This window comes from Columba livia, chromosome 12 (genome assembly GCF_036013475.1).
Source record: "Columba livia isolate bColLiv1 breed racing homer chromosome 12, bColLiv1.pat.W.v2, whole genome shotgun sequence".
Classification (NCBI taxonomy): Eukaryota; Metazoa; Chordata; class Aves; order Columbiformes; family Columbidae; genus Columba; species Columba livia.
In genome coordinates, this window is record NC_088613.1 from 5,946,182 (window position 1) to 5,965,293 (window position 19,112).

The following is a 19,112-nucleotide window of genomic DNA, read 5'->3' on the forward strand; positions in this document are numbered from 1 at the left end:
CCAAGCTGCTGCTAAGAAGTCTGCCTTTTCTTTTATTTAAAAAATACCTGCTAGAAAAAGTAAAAAGGATGTGTCACTGCAGACTGTAACAAATGAGGTAAGTGACAGATTAGGGGCCAAGTTCCCAAGCACATTGTCAGCATCAGGAAAAGAAAACATAGTGTTGTATCTTCAAAGAGCAAGGACAGTCTAGAAAACAAATCACAACAACTGACACCCTGAAAGGTGAACCCTATTGAAGAGCACATTTGGCTTTTACTTTCCTTTGAACAAACACCCACCCATTTCCTGGGGTTCTCTTACTTGTTGAGATCCACTTACCAAAGTATATTGGAATAAACAACACGGGCATGATGAGGCTTGCAACGATTTTTGGGCTTTATGGCACGTGTCTTTTTCATGTGATTCATCCTTCGACTGAGCCTTCCTCTCGGAAAAAAAAAGACCAATCCCTCCCCAAACTGCACAGCAATAAGCCAACTTACCCAGGGTAATCAGCACAATGAGTCTGTGAAGAATTGCTCTAAAGCAACAGGGGACCTGATAAAATGGCAATGGAAATAAACAGCTGCTCAAAGGGATGTCATCAGAGTTCATGTAGAAAGGGGAAAAACAAAGCAATAAGGGAAAAATATTATTAAATTGTAACTGATAGCTTTGGGGTGAATGTACAGCTGTTCCTTTATTATCTCCAGGAGCAATATTTGGTGCTTAGACTACATCAGGGAGATAAAGGCAACAAAACAGATCACTGCAGTTTTGACAAAATACACTGATTGACCTGTAAGTGCAAGGAACAGAGTGATATGGAAAAGTGGGCCCCTGTGCCCCATTTGCCCACCCTAAGCCCCACAGCACACAATGCAGCAGTGCTGTGGTTCTTTCACACCAGCTCTTTCCCTAAAGGTGTTATGTCATGTTTGGGATGAGCAGCGCTTATGTCTTCCATCAGAGAGGCACAAGACAGCTGATACAAGAGCTAACAGACTGATTTCTTCTACAAGTGCATGCCAGGAGACATAATTAACAGGGAAAATAAAGAAACTGGAGGCTCAAAATTAAAAACAAACAAAAAAATGCTATATTTTTATGAAATAATCCTCCCAAGTCCTAAGTGAAGGGTAACTGCCCATCCACAAACCACCTCCTCAATAACTGTGACAGTTGCATACTAGCATAGCCAGGGGTTTGCTGCACATGTGTTTAGCAGATGGGTATTTATTGCCCTGGGCTAATGGGAGTTTATTTGGCCCTCACAGACCTTGTTACTGGGCCAGAAGTGCTGTTTTCACACTCTGTTTTCCAGCCATGGAAGAACCCTGATGCTGCCTTTCATTGCTTTCAAATTGATTTTAAGTCTTGTTCAGAAACCACCTCCTGAACGAGGAAGAGACAAGCTTTCCTTAGGTGGAGGAAACGTTAAGGGGGAAAAAATATTAAAACAAGATGAACAGCAGCGTTAAAGTTTGAAAAAAGACTGGGAACAATCCAGGTGCACTAATAAAGCTGTGATTTCCTCATGGAGCTCTGCAGCATCGCAGCCACCTCTGCTGAGACCCTGGACCAGTGGCAGGGACCAGCTGGACACAGCCTGTTTGGATCCCGGCTGCCTGCACAGGGAAGCATGAGAATTCCCAATGTGAATTATGTTATTAGGCCTATTACTTTTTCACATCAAGGGGAAAGATTAAAAAAATTCTGTGGCATAAAGGAAAAAGTAAGAGGCCAATAAATAACACATAAAAACAAGAGGCAGTCAGCTCTCATAGCCTTTTAAAATTATTCTTACATGGGTATAATATACCATAAATATCAAAGCTGCAGTGCAGCCCTTATATGAAAAATCATGGACTCATCAGAAAACACTTTCTGAGATCTGAATCATGGCCACTTAGCTATTCACTTTTGGGAAAGGGGGGGGGACAGGATGGATAAGAGTGAGAAAAATTAATAGCATCTCTCAGCAGAAAGTTATTTCTGGTCTTCCACTTTGCAAAGGGAACTGTCATTTCATTATTTTGGTGGGTGTAATGGCACATGCTGTACCGACCATATGCAACCAGAGAATTAAATGCTGGCTCAGATATGAAGACATAATGAGATATACACTTTTTTTTTTTTTTTTTAATGAGAAAAATGATTGAAAATAAAACCCAGTACAGTGCAAAACACAGATGTCTCCACCGTTATAAAACTTTCTGGAAATACAGATTCTAAGTTGCCATTGTTGCAATTGCTTAAGACTCCTTTGACTGAAAATTGCTGATTTTAACTTTTTCCCACTAAAATGTTTGTACAAGATGCATGACACACATTCAGTAGGCCAAGTCAATGCCAGTCATGAACTGGTGAGGCCAACCTGGGAGAACCTTCTTGTGATGCTGGAGACTTGTGCTGCAGATGGGCGTGGGGTGCACCCCCATGGAGAAAGGGATCTGGGACCCTAAAGAGATTAGAGTTCTTTCTTATTGAGGGAGGGTTTATAGATGCAGAGATACTCTCACCAAGTGCTTCCAATTGGTTACATGAATATAAATTCAATTATGGAGCCACATTAGACACAGCCCTGACTTCCATGCAGGAAACCTTCTGCTCTTGAATGTGTTCCCTGGCTGACAAGGGGGGATGCAACAGGAGTCGGCGGGCAGAAGCTGTATTCCTGGCTTCCACAGTGCCTCTGCCCTTCTCTGTTTCAGCATCCCCACCTGCAGACTGGGCACAGCTCCAGTGATCTGATATTACTGAGTGAAAACATCTGAAGAAGTGGTAAGTGCTAGAAACAGTCTCTACCACTGATTTCAGTTAAGTTGATGGGCCACTTAGACCCTTTTCTAACGGCTATAGAACTTCTTCATCCTCTCCTCTCCCCCTTCAAATGCTCTCTTGTCCTGTGCTGTCTTCCACCAGCCTCTCTTTAATCTGTGGGAAACTCCTGGCCACAGATCACCTCCACCAAGGTTGCACAGCCACCAAGGTTGCCCCTGGACCTCACTTTGCATCCATTTACTGAAATGGGAAGATAGAAGCAGAGAGTCAGGGAACAAGAGCAAAGACAAGCAGGCACTTACCGCACTTAGCAGTGGGTGGAGGCTGCATGGCCGTGCCAACAGCACAAGCTCATAAAACCCAAGGGCAGGACATGCTGTTCTCTCCAGTGCACACAGCACACAGGGAGATTGATCCGTTTGTGTAACATGGAGCCGAGCAGCGGCTGCTCCAGCCCAGGCGCACGTCACTGACAGCAGCTGGTACGAAGAGTTGCCTTCCAAATCCACTGCTCTACGAGCATCTGGAGACCAATGCCAGCTACAAAGACTCTCTTTCCCCATGAACACTTTGCTTCATTTGTCATTTTTCTCTCAAAACCATGTCATCTTGCCTTCATTTTGGAGGAGGGTACTAAAAATACATATCCTGTCCCTTTCATTAGGGCAGAAAAGAAATACAATGGTGCTTATTGTTGACTACAGAACTATGATTTTTTAGCTACTCATAAAATTTTACCCCTTCAAAGTGATCCCTGGAGGGGGGTTTATTAGAGGAGTCTGAACTCATCTCTGGCTGAAACTGGCTCTGTCTTGCTATCATGAGCCACATGTGGTTTCAAAGTGGCTCTGATAGCAGCCTCCAGAACAATGTAATCCATAAGTTTACATTAAATATTTATACGACACTACTTTGTGCTCTTTTTGGTTTGACTGGTCTTTGAAATTCATCAACATGTATTAGCAAAGTTCATTACTTAACATTGTTGGTATCATTTAGTGCGAATGCTCTGCTGAGCAAATAAATCTGCCTGCACAGGCCACATTACAGGCGCAAAATGCAAAACCCTACCTTGGGGCTTATGCTGTTCTCAAAGAGAATGGGCAGGAAAAGCAGACTTTGGAGCTATGATCAAATCAGCACACTAACTCCAGGCAAGAGCACAGTTTTTCAGAAATTCAACATGGAGAAGGGCAAATGCAGTTTCCAAGGAGGAGAAAGACTGTTCTGGCAGACTGAAGAGTATCTCTTTTTTTCAGAAAACTCACAATATTTCAAATGAAATAAAGTATTTTTAAACCTATAGTATGAAATTTCCCAATTGAAATGGAAGAGAAGTGTTAGAAGTTAAAACTTCACAATACAGTCAAAGTGGCATTTGAGTTTGTTGGTCTGAATTGAAATGAAAAACAGCACAAGTCATTTTGGCAACTCCAAAACATTTTGCAGATTTACAGTTTCAATAAAAACACTGTTGTGTAAGACAGAAAGCTTCGATTTCAATCTAGAGTAATCTCATTGTCTCTCACAGAGACAGACATCACCAAGAATGGAAGGTGGACTGCTGTATCCCACAGCCAATATTGTCATTTACAACTGAGAAATTCACTTGGTTGGGAAACACATGAGCAGAATCTAATACTCCTGCTGGAGGGCCTGCAGGAAGGGGAATAAAAGTGCACCAGTATGGATAGAGCCACTTGGAAAAGTGAAGACAGATGTGTCAGTGACATCTATCAAGTTTAAACACCATTTTTTTTCCACAGAAGGTTCACCAGTTCATTCATTATACTGAAAATTCCTAAAAAGAAATTCTGAAACGACAGAGAACTGTATTAAAAGCCCAACTAAATCAAGGACAAAGAGAAGAGACCTTTGTTCAACAGCCAGGGCATTGAAAAGTTGCCCGTGAACAAACTTACTGTGTAAATCTGGAATGTGCAGTCCAACGCAACAGCAAGACAAGAATTGACTCTGTTACTGTAGCCTTTCAGCAAGAAGAAGCAGTTGTCAAACAGATGGAACAAACAGCAGGAAAAGTTGCAAGGACATTGCATTGAAGGCCAGAAGCCTGATGTTGGGCTATAAGATGGCTTGCAAGAGGCCAGGACTGCCATGAAGATAAACTGCTTTTCCCTGTTGTAGCTCCCTGTGAGTATGAAGAAAATGTATTTTGAAGTCTCAGATGCAAATACTCACTTGTGTATCTGCTGGGATTCATTTTTAGGTCTCACAGTACAGAGGACTGTCCCCATCACCCCAGGGTGCTCTCCACTCTGTAACGGAGTCAGCAGCAACTCTCTGCTGAGCTTTTCCTGATGGAGCTTTCAGTGGCTTGGAATGATTCTCTGTCACTCTGGATTTATACACTGCTGTAATCATACACATTGATAAGGCCAAATACTACAGCAGAAAGTTAAAGTGCTGGGAAGTTTTTTTGCAAAATCCAATTAGATGTCATTGAAATATTTACATCTAAGGTGCATGTTTTCCCAAAGGGTTCTCTCTTTTACAAATAACTGTAACACTAAATGTGGGTTACAGCAGAAAATATTCCATTAATTGCTTTCAGAACATTTTAGCATTACCATTTTTCCAGATTAACAGCAACATAAAAAAATAAAAGGATTAACTCAGAATGTAAAGAATAACACCCAGACCTCTGTGGCATCTAACAAGTTGGAGCAGAGGAAAAAGCAAATTCAGAGTAACACAAGGACCAAGTGCCATCTTGTGGATCATTAGCAATTGCACAGGATATGGCACAGCCATAGATGGGATTTAGGAGCCTGTCAGATGCAGGGTGGATTTGTATGCTGCAGGCATAGTTACTGGTGTAAAAAGAAATCAGTGCACTGAAATCACTGACACACTCTCCCTTTCGAAGGCTGCAGACATTGCCTTCAAGATTTACAGTTACCCTATTCCCCTGGCTCCTACAAGAAGTCCATAAAACTTTTACCACCCAATTCTTGCATCATGGCCATAAATTCTGACCGTGTGTTATCTCAGACGGCACAAACTGGGCACTGACTCAAAGCCATGCAGAAGCTGCTGTTGTACAGCCTGGAGCGTTCGCACACTTGGGGTTGTACAGAGCCAATATCTCAGTCCAGGTCCGTAGGAGTGATTTCCCAGTGCAGGTCAGTCTCTCCACCAAGTCAAGAGTTTCCGTCCCTGCATTGATCTCATTGCACAAGGGGTTCTTCTGCTCCTACCTCCCCGCATCATCATTTAAAAAATCTATGATACAGTGCTCAGTAGAGAGGAACACCAGATTTCTGTGGTACCACAGAGAAGGTTGCACTGTTGCTGTTTGCTCAATGGTGCCAGACCAGTAACCTGATTGTTTTGCTAAAGGCACCACACTCTATTGTAAAGTAAAATTCTTGGGGCTAGGGGAACACACACCTGAAATCAGTTTTTCCCACTTTGAAAAGTTGTAAACAGTCATGCTACACACACACACAATCTGTTGATGGCTGAGAAGAGCCAGAAGACACTCCAATTAAAATGTTTATGTTGGAAACGTTTCCTGTACCTGTCTCCCAAAACAAAGATAGCAAGGCAGAAACTAACAGTGGAGTCCTTATTCCTCCCAAGTCTTCTGCTTCTTTTCCAGAAGTAGGTGCCTCCTTCTGAGAGGACATCTGCAATCTGCCTCTCCCCAAGATCCAGTAGCTGCCAGCAATCCCATGGAGTGAGATGAGTTTTGAGGTACAGTGCAAGGTGAGACTACACATGAGCATAGCGGCAATTAAGTGTGCATTTACCCAACATGGAAAAATTCATAACTTTCTGTTTTGCTCATTTGCCCATTACTATTATACCTTGTCCTCACTCCAGTTTTTGTGGCAGCCAGAGGATGGCACAAAATTCTTCAGGAGATGGTTAAGGACAAAACCCACAAAGCAGCTACTCCACCTGAGGACGGGGGAACTTAGGAGTAGGTCAGGAGTACCACCTTCATGCTGTCCAAGGAGCAAAGGCCAGGCAAGACATCCCTCATGACTTGAAACCTTTATTAACAGCCCTGTGGCAACTGTCTGTTGTTGTCTGAGCCTCTATTAAGAGGCATGAAAACAACATCTCAAATGACTCCCAGGCTGCCTTCCCCCTGCACACCGCATCAGCTGCACACTTAACAAATCAGCTCTGTTGTTCCCCCTCTGTGTGGAGCAGGACCAGCTTCTCTGCTGTGTCACAGGTACACCACAGAGCAGTTCTGGCTGATCTCTTCATAGCCAAAACCTTTCCTTCATGAAGTGGATCAAAGCTGTTCTTAAAACCACGGTTATCTTGGACTTGCAAGATAGCAAAGGAATAAATAATTTAAAACTTGAGGAAAGTGTCCATTTAGATTAATGTTAGGCTGAAAATAGTGCTTCTCTCCAGTTCACTGGATGAATATTATAATATTCAGTCCAGTTTAATGGAGTGATATTCCAGTTACTTGAAGTCTCTCAGAAAGAAATGTACTATCTGTCACCCGCTTTCTATTTCATTTATCTGTAATGAAGATGATTACTTTAAAAATATCCTTCTTTGGTATACTCACATGCAAGTCATCCCTCTTGGCTAACTTTTAAGAGATATACTGTGATGATAAATGTAAAGCCATCAAGTTTGAAGGCAAAGAAAGGTGACCTGTCTATTGATACAGACAAATCAGGCTTGGAAAGAATCCAAGAAGAAACATAAAGGCTTTCAACCCAGGTCAGGGAGACCTCCCATTTCTTTCTCCAGAGCTGCAGATCGAATCAGACAGGCCAGACATGAGAAGTGAGTCAGCTGAGTGCCTCCAAGGAAGCAAGAGAAGACCTGAAAAGCTCCACAAGTGTCTGAGGGCTCCTGCATGGAGACACAGGCAGCCACAGGCATCGTTCTTCCCTCCCCTCTCCCATGACCAAGGGCAGCATCATGGGGCTTATCACTTGTGCCACCCCTGCCAGCACACACAGCTGCTCTTCCTGCTCACTCCTCTACTCACAGCATTTTAGCTCCACCTCTCTGAGGGAACTATATCTCTAAATTGCCATGGTGAAGCCAACAGTAGGCACACTTCAGGCACCTCCTGACCCAGGCACACCTATACGTGCCTATATATCTCCTCTCCCTGGAGACCCCCAGCAGCATCAACTCCCAAAATTCTTCCAGAGGTTTCAAACCTCTCTGGGTGAACGTTTTAGTCCATGCTAAACAGCTCATCTTTCTTTCAGGATAGTAATTCAAGAACTGGATTTTGCTCTCCCAGATGAGTCTTTCCCCACCATAAAGCTTCTTCCAAGGGAGAGGTGCTCTTGCACCGGTGTGCTCTGTTTTCAGAGCAGCCCAAGGGCTAAGTCCACAGTCCCACTAAAGAATAACCGGGGATTGTCCTAGGAAGTCGTGAAATGCTTTTATTCATCTTTGAAAGACGAGATGGCAGACTCAGCCAGAACCAGCAAGGTGCCTGTAAGAAGGGTTCAGATGGAATGGGAGTAATTGCAGCTAAAAATCACCATTTACACCTTAGCCCTGGCAATGTCACCTCTCTGTGTGACCTTCAGCTTCACCAGGTCTCTTAAAAATCCACTGAGATGCTCAGAGCTGCCCAGGTTTGAGCCACCCACTGTCCAGGACTCTCCAAGGAGGGCGGCATTTTCCAGCATCCCCTCAACATGTCCCAAGTGGAGGCATCCCAGAGTGTGCCCAGCCTACACCAACAGTACAACAGCATTTCAGACAGCTTTTCCTCAAAAGAGAGGCTAAGGTGTCCCCATTAGCACCACTGCTATGCTGGAAGAACAACCTACTCAGCAGAGGCAGGATGTCCCTGCTGCCCACGAGTTGAGGCTACAGGGACAAATGTATCTCAAGGGTCGATACTATTTTACTAAGGTAACATTTTACTTCTGGAAAGTTGGTGTAGTAAAATCAGACCTTGTTGGCTGTAAGCCAGTGGGACAGCTGGGAAAGCCAGGTCTCCCACAGCCCTGCGTCCCCCTTTCCTCTTAAGTCTGGACAGTCACTCAATGATATTTTCTGGCAGAGCTCTAACATGAGCGGCTGCAGGTGCAAATGGTCCCTTTGGGTGTCAGGGTAATTACACCATTCAAACTGCACCATTTGCTTCATTACTGCAGAAGAGTATTAAAGTCTGAAACCAGTTGATCACCTTGCTTAGTGAGGCCAATCTTCACAGGTATGGTTAAGTCTCATTCCAGAAGGAAATGAGATCACAGAGGAAAATGTTCTCATGTGAGGTTTGTTGCCAGTGCAGGATATATACGTTGCTATAGAAAAGTGACACCACAGCTCCTTCCACACCCAGGTGGCCCATCCCTACCAGGAGAAGGTTTGCAACATTTCCATGGCCCACCTAGAAAGAAAGGAGAAAAATTTCACTGTGTTTCAAAACTTGATTGAGACTGCCACCTACTAACATACAGCTGAAATGACAAAAATTGTGCTATGTTTCCAGAAAAAAAAAAACAGAACAGAAGCAGGATAAAAGCTAGAATAACTGCACTTGTAAAAGTGTTTGAAATGAAACGCTTCTTTCCTTTTTTCTGGATGTGATGATGAGAAGGCTGGACACACTGCCCCTGCAGGGTGCAGGCACTTTTCCCTGGCTCAACTGATAGCTCCCAGCACCTAACTCAGACTCAGCTGATTATTTAATTAATTTAACTATTTTTTCTTTTCTTTCCATATATTAAATGTCCACAAGCACACCATGGTTTCCTAGAAGAGGCCATCTGAAATGGTTTCACACTTTGGGAGAAGAACCTGCACTCAGCGACTGTGGTATTTAAACTGTTTGTCTTCAGCTGTGATGAGCCACATGGTCTTGCTCATCCCCAGCCCATGAGGGAGAAGGAAGCAGAAAGGTTTTAGTGGTGTTACAGGGACCCCAGCCCTGCCTGCAGCCCCAGGTGCAACCAGTAACCTGTGAATCTATTTGCTTAGATGCTCTGACAAAGCAAACACCAAGTGTCATTGATACACATGCCTTCACCTAAAGGTGTAAGCAACATCCTTTTGCCTGGGTGATGAAAAGAGCCATCAGAAACAGTCCTTACAGAGCAAAATTTACATGATCAGATAAAAGACTACCTTTAACATGAATTAATCCCAAGTGCATTTTATCTGACACAGCGATTTAATGCACATCAGAGCTCAGCACATTGGCACAGGAAGGATCAGCAATGAACCACTCCAATTAGGCTGATTTTCAGATGAATCTCTACAAATTTCTAAGAGCAGACTAACACAGGCTCTCCATAGAGCCCCCTAATAGGACTAGCAACCGGGAACAAATTAAGCCATTGGATAAGAGAGGATATGTAAAAGTATTTTAATTCAGAGAGTGAGGACCTGTTTCAGTACAATCTCACTTCATTCAGACACTAAATGTGTGTGTGTCCAAGCTGCCAGTTAATTTGAGGCAAACACTGGAAGCAGTAAAATGTTTTCCTAACAAATATTCCAAAATAAAAGTGATTTATAACAAGATATGAATTTTCATTTTAAGAAGGCTCTGAACTATTCTAGGGTCCTTTAGCAAGGGAATGAACCTGAGCCAAATTCTGTCTGCTAAAGACTAATTTGTTTGTGGCCCATGTGTTAATATAACGTATCTAGTATACCTAAGTGTGTCCTGCAGCTGGGTATCATTAATCTTATATATTTATATCTTCCTGGAACAACTAGTTGACAGCTGCTAAGCTACTGGCAAACTGTTTTAAGTATTTTCCCCCTTTCTTTTGGCTTTATGCCCCAGCTTGGCTTCAACTACACATTGCAGAGACCATTCATAACAATAACTAAACACTATCTCCTCAAGTAAGCTGGGGAGTACATTCCCCCTCCAATCACGCCTGCAGCTCATTAACAATACACACATTTGTATGGATAGGGGGATTTAGCTTCTGTATGGATCAAATGACTTTCCTGTCCTTGCTGAAGGCCCCCAGCATACCAGTGGAAAACTCAGTTTGCAGACTGGTGTTTGGATTTATAGGAAAACTCAGGTTCTGTGTGCACTTCTACACAATCTAAATTTTATTCTGCTGTTCTTGGTTTACACTTGAATGGTGCCACTTTGTTTTGATGAAGTTTACAGTGGGGCCCAGTGGCAGCACAGGAGAAGCAGTGTCCAAACAACTCCAGCAGCTTTTCTCACGAACGTGTCTCTGATTCCTCATCCCCCTGTGCCACCTTCTTCTGCCATGTGGTACTGCAACAACTGCTGCGAAAGCACAAATGCTTTAAAAAGGGGTGGGGGCAGCAGGAATAACATTTTGAGGTAGCGATGTACAGAGCCTGATTCCCATTGCCCTCCCCTGTATACAGTCATTTAGGGAAAGGCAAAAGGGATGGGATGCTCTGTGGTCACTTCACATCAAGGAAGCTGACTTCATGGCACTCAGAATCACTGCAAATGTCATTAATTCAAAACAAGTAGAGGGTAAAACAGTTCCTGGCCTGAGGAGATACAATCTTTTTGACATTTTGCAGCCTGCATCATCTGTCCATGAAACACTGCAGACTTGTGCAGCATTTCCTTAGCCAGAGAAAAATGATGTATAATTATTGTAGCTGTACAAGTGAAGTCACAGGGAGCCAATGAGCACAAATGATGAGCAGCTGGATAACAGACTACCAAGCAGGATGCCTACAGCCTATTAAAGAACTAACAAAAGACCTACATGGGACACTTGTGGTATTGTGCAACGAAGACGTACAGACCAGGAAATGCCTAAATACAGCATTTAAAGACATATAGAATGAACTGAACATGTAGTATCGCTAATAACTGGCACTCTAGTACGTGCTTAGCATAGGGGTAAAGTAATAAACCAATTTAAAAGTGCATGAAAGACAAGTGATGGAAGATGCTCACCAACAGTCAAGCTACAACTGCAGTACCAAGGATGGGCGTGCTGTACCTAAACCAGGGGTAAAGCCTGGATTCTCCATATCGGGGTGATAGCTGGAAGCCCCTCTGCTGTTTGCTGCTGAAGACCCTGTGTTGTGCTTCTGATTCACAGGAATACAGGCACTGAACCTGTAAGGGATAGAGCAAGGGCAAAACTGAGTGATTTTGAGGGAGAAGTGGGCTTGGAGCAGGCTGCATTAGTACTGACCAAAGAGCAAGCAGGCAGCTTGAGGATCCCTTGGAGCAGTCCTAGAAAAAAAGGAGACAAATCACAGCTGTGAACAGAATACATGCACTTTACAATACCATTGACAGGTATTTATGTCTTAGTGCACAAAATTCACTCACTAGCATGTGTTGCATTAACTCAACATATTGAATTCGTGGCTTTTTCCATCCGGTTTTAGCAATTCTACAAAAAAAAAAAATCATCTGCCACTAGTGGTCGTTGTTGTCCTGCACAGTAATAATTCCCGGAGTTTGCACAGAGAGAGAATACTGCCAAATAATTTCCACGAGCTTACGTTCATCAGGTACAAACCAGAGTAAAAAATGTAAAGTCAAGCATGAAATGGTAGCTCTGCTCATTCATCAGGAGATTAATGGGTGTTACATTTACCTCTTCCCGTAAATTATATTCGGTGTCAAGGAAAACACAACACTTTGACAACAATTAGGTATCGCAATGAACTGGAAACACTGCAGCTAGCCGAGCAGATACTGTTTTGTTTACAAAGGTTTGTGTAAACACTGATTTTGATGCAACTCCTTTTATCCTGTGTGCATGTACATCCCCCACCCTAATGACAGGCAATTGCAAAATCACAGGAAAATATGATATCCTGTTTTGTGGAAGTTTTGTGTGTTTGCTGAGTACTCATACAAAGCAAGTGCTCAAACAAAGCAGATGCTGCTTCCCCTAGACGAAGTCTCTGCAGAATATAGAGTTCAAATTCACAAGTATGAGCAGGGCATTGAGGGGGGTGGCTGCAAAGCATATTTCGTATTTGGACTGGATGACGTTTGAAGGTCTCTTCCAACCCAAACTATTCAGTGATTCTGTGATTCAGTGCTGTCCTGACTACCCTACATGAGCTAGTTCAGGCACTGGAAATAGAGCAGCCACTCGCCCTTCTATAAATGCCACAAGGTATATAAAAGGTGACCACAACCATAATGAATAATTTGAACTTTACATGCCTAACTGACTGCTGGTGAAAATGTCAGCACCTGTGGAGTCTGAAAAGCTTGGGCTGCCAGGCATAGTTTTTGTGGGTCTGTGACAGACTTACATAGTTAAACCCTATCTTAATAATTGTTTTTAGGCACCTATGATTTCAGAGGGTTTAGATCGCAGTTCCGTTTGGAGATCTGCATTCATTAGCGGGGCAGGAGTGGGGAAGTTCCATTCCTTCCAAAAACTTTCTTCCTCCCTTTAGCTGACTCTACAGCATAAACCCTCCTTCTCCAGACAGTCACATCTACCTGCTTTATGCCCAAGCGGGACAGAGAGTCACCTAAAAGTGACACCAAAGCCACCTCCCACTTTCCAACTGAAATACCAGATTGCAGAAACCAGCTACCCTACTGGGGTTAACATACAGTACTATTTCTAATGCACCTCAGAAGAGAGACAGCTTTGGAGAATAAATGCAACTCTCTGATGAGGATACAGGCAAGTTCTGCATTTTGTGGAGGATGCATTTTCTAAGTTCTGCATTTATAATAGTGTTGCCAAAGTTATTCCACAAAATTAATCCCAATGGCTAGAGGTAGAATATTCTCATTGAGCAATTTTGCTAGAGGAAAGGTTAATAATAAGAAATGAAGACATAAATTAGGGGAAAGGATAAATACAGTAACTGCCTTTACTTGTTCCAGTGCCCTGCATTTTACAGATGACAATCTGAGTTACTGTAAAAACCTCAACCTTTAGTACAATATCATATTACTATTACCATCCAATTATAATCACTAATCAACACTATCAGTATATGACACAGTTTGCTGTCTTTCTATTGGCTTCAAAATAACACTCAGGAAACAGAAAGCCACCCCTTAATTTTAAAGCTATTTCAAATATATGAAGATTTTAATTATACATACATAACTAGATCAGTGTATAAAAATTCACAAATATATATTCACACATACATGCCACTTTCTTTCACGTCAGCAGGAATTTTTCAGCTTATTTCATTGGGTCCAGATATCACCCATAAAGGAAAATCCATCCCTTCTCCGGGAAAAGAAAGCAGAAACTTTCTCTGGGACAAGTATGATATATTAGTGCCCATTTTAAACATTTAACAGTGCTTCCACATTTTGCCCATCCCCCTGGTTAAAGAACACATGAAACCCCTTACCCATGGGTGTACACTGAGATTAACTGATTGAGGCAATCTGACAGAAAACAGGACTTTAAACAGACTAATATCACGTTGAACAATGTGGAAAAAAAGGTTGCTAAAAAGCTGACCTAAGATTCAATTCGAATTTTGCTGTTGTCATTGAGAATTTCTCCATTGACTTTGCTGAGCTTTGAATCAAGTCTCAAGCCTATAAAACAAGAAATGGAAGAAGGAACTTAGGTTTTGCAGAAACCCTCATGTCACCTCCATCACAAGCCTTTACAAGCAGGTGTTACTACTACATCAACTATAAAACAGAGACAGTAAGCACCTCATTTCCATGTATCTTCCTCATTTAGGTACAAGAAACCATTCTTAAGCAGCTTGCTACTTCCTAAAAAGAGTTTTTCTCTTCTCTCTTTGAAATCTTGTGAAGAAATGTACTCAATACTCATTCATACTCCAGTGGTAGACATAAGCAAACATGTTCATACCATTCATGCAGTAGATGTTCTAGACACCCTGCTCACTTACTTGCACTGTCCCAAAGGCTATGCACTCATTAAAAGAAAAAATAATAATAATTCACTTTAAATCCAGTTTCACATAATTCCATTTTAGTGCAATCTATATTCCAACAAGCAATTAAATATTCTTTTAAAGTGGATCCATCACCAAATAATACGGAATCCAGCAAAGTAATAGCTAACATAGTAGTGCTAAGCCTCCATCAGAGTCACAACGGTGCCTTGATACCCCCTTCATTTATTTCCAATTCTGGTACCTGTAACCATGGCAACATACACTGAAACCTTTCAAGCAGAACAGAACTGACAATCACAATAACAGCACAAAATACCTGAGATGGGGGAAAAAAAAGGAGAGGCACAAGCAGGTAGTTGTTGAAATTAAAAGCTAATGACAAGAAAACAGCTGGAAACAAATGCTGGCTCACATGACCGTATTCTCTAGGCAGATGTGTTTTTGTAAACCTGGTCTATTTTATCTTATTAGCTGTGCAGCTATGGAAAAGAGGGTAAAATAAATATTGTTTCAGCAAGAAGTGTGAACTTGAAAAAGTTGCTGCAAATAGAAAGCAACTGTTAATCTGTTGCATGCACATCCAGGAGTGTTCAAGATTAGCACATGGAAAGGCAGGTATTTTTTCCAAAGGCAGACAGTCACAAATGTGCTTCAGAGAAACACCATCCAGCAATAAAGAAAGAGAAGTCACCTTTTAAAGTGATTCTAAAAGAATAATTCCATTAGCCTACATCAAAGAAAAGGTTTGAAATAAGCATGAGTTAATAAACCATATATGTGTAAACTGGGATAACTTCCTAGACATTTAAGGGATCTAATTAGCATTTGAATGCTGTGAAGCAAGAAAGGGAAATTCTGTCTTTAAACTGTAACAATCAAAGCTAGAAATGAGATTGACCTGTGTGGGAGATCCTAGCAGGATGCAGCTGCAAGGTTAGCTTCATAGGTTTATGGGGCTGGAGCTGAAAAACCACAGAGATCAAGGCCATCATGAGACCTGCCAGGAAGGCTTGTAGTTTTTATCTGTTACCCCATGAAGCTGAATTTAGAGAACAGAAGTAGAAGAACAAGAGATGGACTGACACCAGCCTCCCCACTGCAGCACCCCACTCACCTTGCAAGCCACAAGCCACGACTCAGGCAGCAACACCACCAGGAAAGTCAGTGAGTGAGGCTTGCTGAAAAGAAAAAGGGGATAAAAATAATAGAAGACAAAAGCAAACAAGACATTAAACTAGACAGTCAAGGGAAAGAGGCAGTGTATCTAGGGATTTCTCAACTAAGAAGCTATAACCGCCAAGAAACCAACATGAGCTATTTCACCAAACCTTGCTTTGAGATCACACAACTGTTGCCTCAGGGGTTTCATATGCTCTCAAAAACTGCATATTATATTTAGCCTGCTAAAATCCATTTGGTGCCTTTTTAGATACCTTTTTAATCCTTAGATATCAGAAGAAAACAAAAATTGGGCAGCAGGTATTCAGCAGGATAAATCCCATACTTGCATGGGATAGACAGAGCACAAATGGGATATGCAGAACTGGTTGTGGACTGTACAAAGGTCCATACCATGCAAATGTGCAAATACACACAGGGGAAGTCAGACTTCCCAGGATCAGACACAGCAGCGAGTTCTCTGTTGTCAATGCCTCATACATAAAAAAGGAGGATGAAGAGCTGTGGTGGCCTTGGCACATTGCTGTTCCATCTCTCTGGGTTATAACAGTGGAGAGTCTGTGTTGTCCTCCTGCTTCATTCACCTCACACTGGGTGAGAAGACCAGGAGGTGAGTCCTGGAGCAGGGGCACCACTGGAAAAACAGAGCTAACCACAGGAGGCTGAGGAGGTGCTGTCATTCCATGGGATGACTGGGACCTCGTTCCTCACAAAGCATCCTATGCCCTGCCTTGGATTCTGGCTTCCCTTGGACAGGGGTGCTCAGAGAGACCAACAGTCCCTAATTCTGTGAAACAGCAAATGAACACAGCACCTCTTGGTTTTATGATGGTGCATGGTTGTGTCTCCATGTTGAAGCTCCTGGTGTCACGTGGAACTCTGTTTCCCACCAGATGACCCATCATCCAAGGGCTGCAGCAGTGGCTGTTACAGAAGCGACAGAGTGCTTGCTTTAAAGGCAGGAAGCAGAAGGTCGGTTCATTCCTCTTTTTCCCCGGCTGTTTATTCATTTTAATCTTATTGTGTAACAAAGACCAGTGCAGGATTCAGTGGAAGAAGAGGAAGATTTGGACTTGAAATGGAGAACACTGAGACAGAGAAGAGCTGGGATGTGAGGGAGCATTAATGTTCTGAGAAAAGAGTTAATCTTTCCTTTCTCCCTTGCTTCTCATGGGGAAAACATAGCTGTCAAGCCACAGTACACGAAAAAAGCTGTCACTCACTGTCATGTAGGAAGCACCTTATTCTCATTCCTCTGGGGAATTTCCTCAGTCACCGGATTTTGTAAAAGTATATTTTTCCTCTACTATTGTGTGTCTCGACTCCTATTTTCTTCTTTGCCATTCATAAGGTTGTTTTCCTGACCTCCAAGAATGTTTTGAGCTTTCCAACTGATTTCTCTAATGCCTTCAGGTTAATACGGGTTCAGCAATAGCAGACTTTAACAGCAGGTTTGCAAGCAGCAGTCACTCAAAGGTGTGGGAGCAACAGGAAGGGATAAGGAAAGCTAGACAAGTGCAAACCACAGGGCAAAGCCCGCCCCATCCTGCAACCTCCATGGATGTGTTTTGCTCCAGCTGGAGCTCACAATGGACCACATACACCACATATCTGTACCCCAAAGTCTCTGCCTCCCAGAGCAGCCACATTTCGGTTTTCAGACCTGGCTTTTGCCCATTTCATGAACCCACAGATGCCAAGGCCAAACGAGATCACCATCCTCTCTAATCCAAACTCCTGCATCACACAGCATTTCACCCCGGAGTCCTAGATCTAGTTGAACAATTTGCACCGTTAGAGAATTTTCTTGAAAAAGACATCCCACCTTGAGTTAAGGACTTGAAGTGGTAGAAAAGGTACTGTGTCCCTTGGGAAACTATTTCAATGGTTAATTAATCTCACTTTAAAAACGGCCTGCTTTCTTCCTAATTTTCGCTGACTTCTTCCATTTCTAGTTACATGATCTTGTTATACTTTTAACGGACGTATAACAGGTTTTTATCTTTACTAGGGTGCTGACAGACCAAAAAATTCAGCTTCCCATTTTTTCAAAGAATCTAATTAATGTTCCAATGAAGATGACATTTTAACTTCAAAATCTCATTAGATCAGTTTTATGGAAATATATCCGTTTATTCTCAGACTGTTAGGAACTACAGCAGTGAATGCATTTGTATCCAGTGTTCCTTTATTTCTGCATTCGCTTTCACGTAAAAGCAAAAGTGTGAAAATCTGAACTGGCTCTGAATTTAAAGATTTTTGTATCACTTTGCACCTTCAAAGATAATTCATTATCATTTGGGGTAAAATCACAGGTTTGATTGATATAACAAAAATGTTAATATCCTGGACTTACACCGTTCTGACCAGGAACCAATCTGTCAGTATCCTAATTATTATTTTTTTAGAATTCTACATTCTTTGCCATCCCAAACTAAAAAGAAATTATATAATGAGATGAATACTCACTAACCTTAAATGTTCTGGAGCCATGAAAGCAGAATACTTCATCTCAAGTTTATCTTCTCAGAAAATATAAATGAGCTAATATTTCAAAAGAAACTGTCCTTTAGAGTTGAAAAATGAAACTTGTTTGTTGCTACTATTAGAGATTTTTTTTTTTCATCCTTTGTTTTCAGGTTGGTTACGTTATTTGAAATCTACTTATTCTTGTGAACATCTTTTGGTTTCGTGAACTCTAGTTTTCTTATACAAAATATTTCATCAGCTGTTTGACTTGGTATCATAGGATCATTTTCTAGTTTAGAAACTGAAAATACTCCAAGGCAGCCTGGCAGAAGTTGGCACAAAGGGATATTAAACTGACAAAAATACATGATTGAAACCCCAAATACTGTCAAGGAGCAAAGTTTTTTTCAAGAATCTCAGAGGGACCAGATCTCGGCCCAATATCTTACTATGATTTATCAACAGTCTGCAGAAAAATGCAGACACAGGCAATATGAGAAGGGAAATAAAGCAGCCCAGCAAGGTGAACTGAATAAAGCAAACTGGATGCAGGGGGGGGGAAAGAAAGCGGAGTGGGAGGGGTGCGAAAAGGGCAATTTATTGTGATGAGATATGGTCCTATACCTAGGCAGAAAGTACCGACGAGTCTTTTCCTGGGAAGCCAAAACTGTGAGGAACGGTGACTCACATGCCTGACCTTGAGCTCGCAGCATATGCTGAGCCTTGGTGGACATCTGTATAAGGAGGAATTTTTCCAAGGGCTCAGAGCAAGGAAGGCTGCTGGCATATGCTCCTACATCCCCTCCCAGCGCGCTGCAAATTTTGCTGGCCTCCTAGAAAGCGGTGGCTTGTCGCTAAACACGTCACACACCGTCTGCTCT

General features: G+C 42.3%; 1 long non-coding RNA gene across 3 annotated transcripts in view; it reads right to left on the minus strand.

Moving 5' to 3' along the window:
* The window catches only part of LOC110357430 (uncharacterized), a 51,780-nt gene continuing 32,668 nt past the window's right edge, over nucleotides 1-19,112 (minus strand). For 2 of the 3 annotated variants that reach the window (XR_002411088.2, XR_002411089.2), the window contains exons 6-8: nucleotides 15,698-15,761; nucleotides 11,654-14,248; nucleotides 1-9,127 (exon numbers count right to left, since the gene is read on the minus strand). This is a non-coding gene — a long non-coding RNA (uncharacterized LOC110357430). The remainder of the gene's footprint in view (nucleotides 9,128-11,653; nucleotides 14,249-15,697; nucleotides 15,762-19,112) is intronic. The other variant, XR_010475629.1, reaches the window with a different exon arrangement.